At 24.7% G+C, this 10,568-nt stretch overlaps 1 protein-coding gene across 3 annotated transcripts in view; it reads right to left on the reverse strand.

Annotated features, from left to right (window-relative positions):
- Nucleotides 1-2,716, reverse strand: part of LOC113558771 (obscurin-like) — a 56,801-nt gene extending 54,085 nt beyond the window's left edge. Inside the window, exons 1-2 of one of the 3 annotated variants that reach the window (XM_026964360.1) lie at nt 2,646-2,716; nt 2,474-2,542 (exon numbers count right to left, since the gene is read on the reverse strand). The gene's annotated coding sequence lies outside the window, so the exon portion shown is untranslated. Of the gene's footprint in view, nt 1-2,473 lie in introns of all 3 variants that reach the window. The other 2 variants (XM_026964367.1, XM_026964353.1) reach the window with 2 other exon arrangements.
- Nucleotides 2,717-10,568: the final 7,852 nt, after the last annotated feature.

Below are 10,568 nucleotides of genomic sequence, written 5' to 3' on the forward strand. Positions count from 1 at the left end.
TATGTTTTTTTATATTTTTTTAACTTTAAAATGTAACTCACAATAATATGTGCATTTTCATATAATTTTTATAATTTACTTAGTGTTCACCAATACATTTTTAACCACACCTCTTTTGAGACAGTTCTAAGTCTGTATGAAGTGGGAAAGAATTTGTGTTGTCAAAAACCGGAGCCGTTTGGGTAATTACCTGTTCGTAAAACCTTTTTTGACGGGAGTCGTTTAGGAATTTACCTTTTATTTAAAACTACGTCCAAAGAAATATGCCATTCATAAGAAAAAATATTAGAATAAATTGTGTTGTATGGGTATATAAAAATGATTTACGGATAAATAAGATTTTGAACGTAACATCGTTCAAGCAAAGTAGCAACAATATATATACTTAAAATATATTATAAAATAAAAAATAATATGTAAATTACGAACTCAACATATACGAAGTAATTTATAAAATATATAAATAATTATTTAATAAATTCATTTAAATAGATAAATACAATTTCTTTCAAAACTATATATGCAGATGAAACCGGGTAATTGAGCTATAATATCAATACTATAAAAATCAGAAAACTATTCGAATTCATTATGAACTATACTTATGATAAAACTATGTATTAATATTAATTTTAACTTTATACCAGTTTGATTAAAAATTCTTTAAAATTTTTATATTTTAAAATCAAATCTCAGAAAAAAATACGTTGAAATTTGAAAAATAGGGTTTATATATCTTAAGTTAACTTCATGCTTAATTCAAATATGTTTTCAGTTTTCTTATCATTGATTACTATAGATTTATTGGTATGATGAACAAGAGATAGAATATAATATATACGATAGACAAGATAAGAGAAGAAATTTTCATAAAAAATACGTTAGATAATCCCATTTATAAATGATAATAATGAATAACTCATATTATTTTACCATATATACTAATGAAAATAAAACAATAATACTATGATGATAAATGCAATGATACATTTAGATACTTTGTATGGAACAATTTAAGAGTATTTATTTATTTATTATAAAGTAAAATATTGTCATAAAAATTAATATTTTAAAGTCAAATAATCATATTTTATATAATATATGTATAGGTACCATGTATCCATACCAATAATGTTTACAAAAATTAGTTCAGTAGTTGAAAAATAATTTTAGCTTTATCTATTCTACATGCATAAATGCTTAATACGGTGTTTATCTAAGTTAGATACGCATAAGTACAACCATAATCAGTGACAATGTTATAATTTTAAAATACATTACCAGTTTACTACCTATACAAATTCTTAATGATTTCTAAAAATTAATAAATTGTTTTTTATGAAAAAAAATAAATGCTAATCATCATATTTTTTTGATTGATATTGATATTATTTGCAAACATCAAATTTAAAATACGTACTAATGGTGGTAAACATAATAAAATATACGTACACAGCTGTACACTATATATAAACAATTTGGGTATTTATATTATAAGAACATTAGGAACATATACTAATTTAAAAACATTATCAAAATTATAGGTTGTAAATTAAATAGAAAATAGATTATTGTTTATTTAATATAGTTACTGGCTAATAATAAATAATTTATATCAATTATTAATTTCAAAAGTTGACCTGACTATATGCCTATGGGTTATATGCCTACTGTTTGCAAAACTTTGATGCAACTTGTAGCCGTATTTTATTTACCTTTTCATAAATTACTTTGCAAAAATGTATAAGAGCTTCCAATTCTATGTTGGCAAGAAACAAAGATACACGGTACCCGTGTAATTTAGCAGGGCTGCCTTAACAGGATAAACAACATTATTTTTAGATCCACATTTTTGAATCGCTATATTTCTACTTGTATAATCTGATCGATTTTATAAATCATTGTTTTTCCTTATTGATTAGGTCATTGGATTTTGGGTCTAATGATAGGATTACACTAATATGTAAATATAAAATTAAATAACTATTATTTAAAATAATAGGTATCAATTAGAAGTTATACTAATAACTATTGTTATCTATATAGGTTAAAAAGTACCTACGCGTACTTCATATTAGACAAGACAAACAGTTGTCATTCATCAGAGTTTTATCCTGTATTTTTAATAAATAGGAATAATGATCAATACATTGTAAACATGTACTACGAATACATTGTGAGTAGACTACTAATAATGTTCAGTAATAAATTAAGACACATCAAAGTACACATTGTACACATTAAAATGTACACACTTTTAAATTTATGAATAATATTTATTGTAATTTAGTTGTTGTTTAACTTTTTGCCAACATGCTATATGTACAGCTTTATAATAATTATAAAAATATTAACTTATTTACTGTTTACCAATTGATAAAATAAATTATACTTGTGCATATACATATCGTATTGTATTTAAATATGTAAGCCTAAAACATAATAATATAATTTGTAGTAAGTAATTACATACCGAGTGAGGCGTCTTGAAAAAAATATGTTCAAGAGCTGTTCACATTACACTCACTAATACTGACAAAAACTAAAAATATAAATAAACTCAATAACAATTTTACATGAAATTAAACAAAATATTTACGTGTATAAACAGATATGTTTGACTAAATAAATTATCAATATAATACCTAATAAATTTTGAAATGTTTATAAGTTTATTTCGCGGAATATTGCGTTTTTGAGCAGCGGTCGACGATTGAGTGGTGCTAATAGCAAATGAGGGCGAATTGAAATATTTTGGTACAAAGCCAAACGTTGGCCAATATTAACCTGACAAATTTAGATTTTATACGTGAATATGTTCGTTTAAAAACGTCTTGTTCTTCAATCAATATCATTTAAAAGTGTATATATAATAGTTTGAATTTATTATACGTTTTTTGTAATTTATATATCTATATTTATTACTAAAAAAACAAACAAAATGACAACAGAAGTATGTAATATATGCAATCATTCGTTTACGAGTATTCCACATTATAGATATATATAATATATAAATTATAGGTACTACAATTTAAAGTAGACATATACACAAATAATAAAATAATGATCATAGTAAATTATTTTCAAATAATGTATATTAAATTATAATATATATATATATAGTACAATACATAATCTCGAAAAATAATATCCTAAAGAAAATATAATACACATTAATACCTATTTATACATATAGGTACCTACTAAGCAAAAAAAATAATTATATAATATGTTATTCTAACTTTTAACCAAAATCAAAAAATGCAAATATAATTTTTTTTTTATATACAATTAATACAATAACTAAATTAGTTAACATTTGTACGAAACTTAAAAACACGAGAGAAGGAAACATCAATATATACTATTTCCTTTTAAACTGATAAGTGAGAATTTTAGTATACAATATATATAATATACTCAATCATATTTAGACTATATATATATAAATACCCAATTACCTAACTTTAAATATCTCAAAAATGTATTTTGGAAATATCAAATATAAACATGTTTTTTTATTGCCTCCAATCTATGTTTTCTAATAGAAAAGCGATAAGTATAAGTTGTATAAATTCTTGTAATCACAGACCAACTAAGCTCCTCTCTGGAGAAACAAAGCTCATCAGTATATTGCAAACACAGGCCGGTGGGTGCGTGGAACAACCGGCCCGAGAATTGAATCAGCAAACGAGACTATACTTCTATAATTTGTGTATATTTTGCAAGTTTATGCAATATAATCTTCAATCGCTCGATGTGTGGTGTGTATGTGTATTATGTTTATTGTATGCATTACGCTATTTTAGCCCAATTAAATACGATGGCAGCAAGAGAGAGTATTATTCACACAGAGCATCGTCTGCTTATCAGCATCGGCGTAACTAGGGGGGTAAAGGGGGGATTATCCCCCATGTATTTGTATTTATCCCCCCCTATAAGGTTTATTTTTTAGCCTCAGCCTTCAAATTATTTTTAACTTTGATTTTCTAGAACTCTAGCCCCTGTAACTATTAAATCCTAGTTACGCCCATGCCTATCGGTTAATCAGGTACAAGAAGTTTTTATAATCACAATACAGTAGAACCTGGATTATCCGAACTAATTGGGAACATACCTAGTCGGAATGTTCAAGTATTGGAAATTAAAAAAAAAATTTTTAAACAGTTAAATATTTTGTATTATGTAGGTACAATGTACTTGGTACATACATATTTATTATTATTATTATTATTATTATTATTATTATTAATATTTTATTAGAACTACATACATTACATTATTAGAAATACATTAAATACATATAGGAACATATAATGCTTATTATATTTTTTTTTTAATTTACCCGGTGGTGAACCCGAAACCCGATACCTGCTAAAAATGTTCACCGGTTTCAAACCAAAACTCGCAACCCAAAATATCTTAACCCGTTTTGACTACCCATGTTTGGATACGCTAATTTATTGCAGTTCGGATAATAGAGGGTTCGTATAACGGAGGTTCGGATAATCGAGGTTCACCGTTGTTAAAATTTGTTAATACGAGTATTAGAAAATAAAATTCTTGATAACATTTAAGATTTCTTATAATTCTTTTTAAATGGTAATTGAAAGGTATACACAAAAATATGGAGTAATAAAAAAAAATAATGAGGTATAGAATAGTGTATTCAATGAACACTAATGTATATTATAAGATTACAGTAGAACCTCGATTATCCGTCCCACGATTAATCGTCTTTCCAGTGGCGGATCCAGAGGGGGGCGATTGGGGCGATCCCCCCCCCCGTTCTATCAAATAAAATAGTTTAAGTCCTTGATTTTAGTTTTTGACGTAATTATACTTCAAGGGTTACAAAATTTAGTGATATATTTTTTTATTACTATTATCTATTATAAAAAATACTTTTTTTGTTCTGTACGAGACTGTGGAAAGTAACATATGTATGTATCTAAATAAATACTTTATCAAAATTAATGTGCGCCCTTTAAAAATCGCCCCCTCCCCTTTGTTATCTTGGTCTGGATCCGTCCCTGCGTCTTTCTAAGTTAACCGTCAGGCTACACTTGCACGGACTATACTTACGCGTTGCAGTAAAATCTTATCACCTTGTGTACCTATGGGTAGGTTATAAATAATAATATATATATAATCCAAAATTTTCCGGCAATATCTACTAGATAACTAGATAAACGATAGGTACATATGTATATATATATATATATATTATGGGTGAGATAAAAACAGTTAATTGCGATAGTGATAGCATTTTGTTTTTGAATATTCAGTTAGTTATTGACTCTTTGTGTATAATACACTGTGTATCAATATGAATGTTATAATACTACTTTAAAAAAATAATAAATAATATGTATGTATGTTTAAAAAAATTTTTGTTGCTCGCTTAACCGTCTTTTCGATTATCCGGCAAAGCTCTACTTCCAGGACTGACGGTTAATCGAGGTTCTACTGTATTTTTATACTCCAAAATCAAAATACCTATAAGTAAATATATAAGATTTATAAAAATGTACAGATTACATTTTATTATATTTTATCTTATACATTGTAATTACTTATTTTATTTAACAGTTTTACAACTAACGTATTTTTTAAAAAAAATTTGATAGTTAATTAATTTAGATAATAAAATACATAATAATTATGGCTTATCGTTTTCACTTTACCCAATATTTTCCAAATAATCATAATATCAGAGATTATTAAAGATTTATTTTCATACTTGCACATGCAAATTTTATTTACCAGTTTAACTGTCTGGTCCAATTACCAGATTTTTGTCTGCTGTTTCAGCAGGGGCGTATTTAAGGGAGGGGCACGTGCCCCCCCAATTTACCGTATTTTATACTTATTTTTATTACATGAGATATTTTACAACTCAAATATATTTATTATAAAATAATGTAGATGTAGAATAAAATTATGATAAAATTAATAAAACATATAAACACACAAAACATATAAAAACATCCAGATTTCCTTATAAAACCAATTTATTTCTTGCTTGCTCTGAATCTAAGACTAATTAATAATTTGATAACTTCATTTATATTTAAATTTTTATCCTGTAAGATATATTAAAAAATATATATATATTGCTTTAACATATTGTACTATATTTTGCTGATTATTTAGTGTTGTTTTATTACTTTCAAAAAGGTGACCTTATAAGCGTACGCATGGGAGCAACAATCAAAGCAACTGCTTCCGTTGCAAAGTTTTTCGCTCCTGAAATTTTCTATCAAAGTATTTAACATTTTTTTAAAAACATTTTCAATAATAGGAATTATTCAAATGAAATAATAAAATAATATTGTACTATTATATAATTATTATTATATTTTCTTATTTTTAAAAAGAACACATATTAAAAACGTTTGTAATGTTTTATGTTTGAACGTTAGATAAACCTATAATCGTATAAATTAATTTATATACTTAACATGGTTTAAATATAAGTATAACCACATCCATAATTTTGTGTGAGGATTAATTTCAAAGATCGCTGTCTCACCTCAAGGCCATGCTGGAAAAAAATTCAGAAGGAACCCGAACGACTGGAACTCCAAGCTAGTATAGCCACAGAACAATAGCTAGTAGCTACTGCAGTATTGTCTTAAACTTATCATTTACTCTCGCTTATGATGAGGTTTATTTAAATAAAACGGTTTCCAAATTATCTATTTATACGATTATTTAGTTATCCATCTCATGCAGATGATAAAATCCCATACTTATCACAACTTTTCTTTATTTTTTAAAGTAGGGTTTATAGCCTTGTGGTCGATTTCTGAGCTTTTTAGGTTGTCACGATCGATCAAAAAAAATAGGTCATTAATAATCAAAAATTGCAATCGATTTGTAGACCATTTCTGCTTTAATATATGTAATACCTATATTTATACCTACCTATATAATAAATTATTAAATTATTATTTTCGTAAGTTAATCTGAAATATAATAAACAGTACACAAATACACATTTTTCATTTATTCAATTAACAATAAAAGTAAAAGTCTTATACTATTTTATTAAATTTGTTTGAAACTATACCTCTATAGTCTATACCTAAAAGAACTAATAAGATTGGTATTATTACCATAATATTTATTCAAACAATAATTGGTTGTAATTGTAAATCACGAATTAAATTTTTTTTTCGTTATTAGATTGTATTTTTGACTATTTAGACTTTTAATTTATAAACATTTTTCCAAAGATTATTCATTGTCTTATTTTTATATATATCTATCATTTATTATCTCTGTTGGATGATAATCATATTTTATTTATTTATCTTGTGTTTATGTTTATACATATTTTTATTTGTATGATTATGGAGTTTATCCTTGATTTTTAAAGCCAAGAATCATGTTATGGTTTGTCTTCTAAAAATAATATTACTAGGTCAGTGGGTGTAGGTTATATTGAATACTGTGCAATCTACATGTTCACCTGTCTTCATCTTCCGTATACATTATGTATTATATTTACACATGTACAATATATACATCACACATATACTGTAAAATTAAATTAAATTTGAATAAGGACATTGAAATTTTGTTGGCGAATAATCAATAACATTTTTTCAATCATAAACCAATGTGAGATCAATATAATCTATATGTAACGCAACTGATACCCGTAGATAATATATTCTACTATACGCTTTTAATATTTATATAATAATGTATCTAATGGAATCTTTTAATCTTCAATTCGAAGGTGGTTTCTGGTAACAAATTGGTTATAGTTGGTACATTTAAGATTGAAAGATCGAAGCCCGAAGGATAAAAGTGAAAAAGCTGTAAGTGGGTACCGCTGTGCTATACAGTAACTATATATATATATATATTGAGTGGGTAACTGTGTTGGATATGTTAAATTTGAATTCAATGATATTTTATCATTGAATACAGAAAACCATTCTGAGCGAAAAAAATCTAGTTAGAAAATTAATTGTCCCCAGAAAAATATTTCGTCCACGCTTATTAATTTACTCATTTTATTACCTCCAAAATCCTAGCTCCGTTAATATTATTAAAATGTCATCATTATTACAATAATTTTTTTTCTGTATAAAAAATATTGCTAATTTTTCTGAAATTTACAGAAGAGCGTAAATACATTTTTTAATTTGTTTTTTTTTTTAAATTTATATGATAATTAAGTAAATTCAAGGACTGAAATTTTTTAAATTTATCGTATTACGATGTTTAAAGTAATTTTGTTATATTACATACTTTCATATATATATATATATATATATATATATGGTGATTAGGAGGTTCATCTGTTATAATGTATTAAATAATAAAGTAATTTCAAAGACTGAAATTTTGTTTGTGATATTTTTATGTTTATAATACTTGAGATACTTATTATGTTGTCTAAAATAATCAGAAAAAATTGAAAATTATACTAACGAATTCGAAAAATTTACTATTTTTAAAAAACAAAATTATTTAGTGTTTTAATTCATTCCACACTCAGAGAAAAATTTCATTTAATTAATGAAAAACGCATGTTAAATCAATGAAAAACGGGTATGATTTTGATCCAATGAAGTCAACTCATTATATTCAGGTTATTATCCGGGTTATTAATTCTTGAAAAATAATAAATTTTCCATCAAATTAACTATAACTATAAACAATTTAAAAAAATTATTTCTTTCATAGTAAGAAATCATATAATAGAAAAAATTATTAATTGTAATACGATTAATACTACCACCTTTAAATTATAACCTTAATATCTTTAAACTAAAGATTTAATGTACCAGATAAAAGTAAATTTTCCTTCTATAAAATTACTTTTTTTTTTTTTTTAAATGCAAAAAATTCGAGCACCATGTTATTTAAGGCGTTGCCCAAATCCGTCGGAGCGGGATTCGTTCTTGTTACTATTGTACCTACCTATGCTTGGTAACCTAACGCTAATACCTATCAACTACAGTTTGAATTGATAATTTATGCCAAATCTTGAGCATTTAAGCCGTTATTTCTGAGCTGCTTTTTTTATTTTACGTTAAACATTGTTTAGGTATGCGATTAGTATAATTCATGTGTAATTAAACTTGAATATTCTTATTAATTATCTTTTTAATTTATTTACTATTTATCAACAATATCTGTTTATATTTTCATGTTTTTTATGTATTATATATTACTCTTAGCATAAAAAAATACAAAATATACAATATACAATATTTTAATATACCAAATTTATTTAAAGAATTAAATATTAATGCTTAGACCTGTTCTATATAATTTCAGTAAATACATTATAGCACCGTATAAACACTATAGTTTGATAAAAAAAAATGGAGGGGAGAATTATAGAATACTATAATAATAGGGTCTAGGTACTTTTTTTTAAAATAGAACAAAAGTTTTTAATAACTGCTTTCCATTTGTTTCAGACTTAAAAGAGTATAGAATAAATAAATTTACTAAACAAATTTAGTTTAAAATGTTTTAATGTTAGAAACTTTTTATACAAATAAAAGCTATAATAGTTTGCGCAGTAGTAATGTACGCGTTTGCTGCAATCTTACATAATATACCTATGCCATAAAGCAACGCCAAAACTTTTCTACTAATTGACTGATATTTTTTTATCTTAAACTATAAAAATATATTTTCGTCAATTTAATGAAAAATGCTATTAATTCAATACCATTTTACAGTTGTTAAATTGAGAAAAAACGAAATATTGATAATATTCCATTAACATTAAGATGTTTTCCTTAAAACTAATACTATTTTAGAAAACTCGAATCCGACATTTATTATAGGAAAAGTAACATTGATGTAAAGATTGATTGAAATGTATTTAATGTAATAAGCTATTGATTTTAAACCATTTTTTTCACAAATTAAGTACTATTTTTCATTAATACAACATCATAATTATGCGTAAAAATGAAGATACCTTTCATTGTTTCTAAGTCAGTTGAACATAAAATAAAATATTTTTTTTCTTTATTTTAAAGAAAACTGAATAATATAATCAATGGATTAGCTAAAATTTAATTGTATATTTTTATTCTTAAATTAAAGAAAATATCTTTGAATTGATTATGTTATCTTTGAAATGATGAAATTTGTCATACATTTTAAGAAAACAATAAAATAGTTGATCAATGAAATGAAATCATAGAAATTAAAACTATATTTTCTCTGAGTGCATTCAAAGGTTAATTGCACAGTTATAAAAAATACTATAATAAAAAAAGTTAATAAGTTATATTTCTGAATTATACTTAAAATGATAAACAAGGTAACAAGAATTCTAAAAAAGTATTTTTCTTAATAGTAATATAAATGCTTGATTTTTAAATTAAGTTCAAAGTTAGATAAAACTCAAAAATTGTTGCAAATCATCCTATTTTACGGTATATTATAAAATATTATTGATTATTTATAATAATTTCTTTTATTACTATATCTGTATTCTGTATGCTGTATTCTACATGTGCTATATCATTGGTACTTTAGGTACGTTTATAAGTATTACTAAAAGTTACAATATTATA

The sequence above is a fragment of the Rhopalosiphum maidis genome, chromosome 4 (genome assembly GCF_003676215.2).
Source record: "Rhopalosiphum maidis isolate BTI-1 chromosome 4, ASM367621v3, whole genome shotgun sequence".
Lineage (NCBI taxonomy): Eukaryota > Metazoa > Arthropoda > Insecta > Hemiptera > Aphididae > Rhopalosiphum > Rhopalosiphum maidis.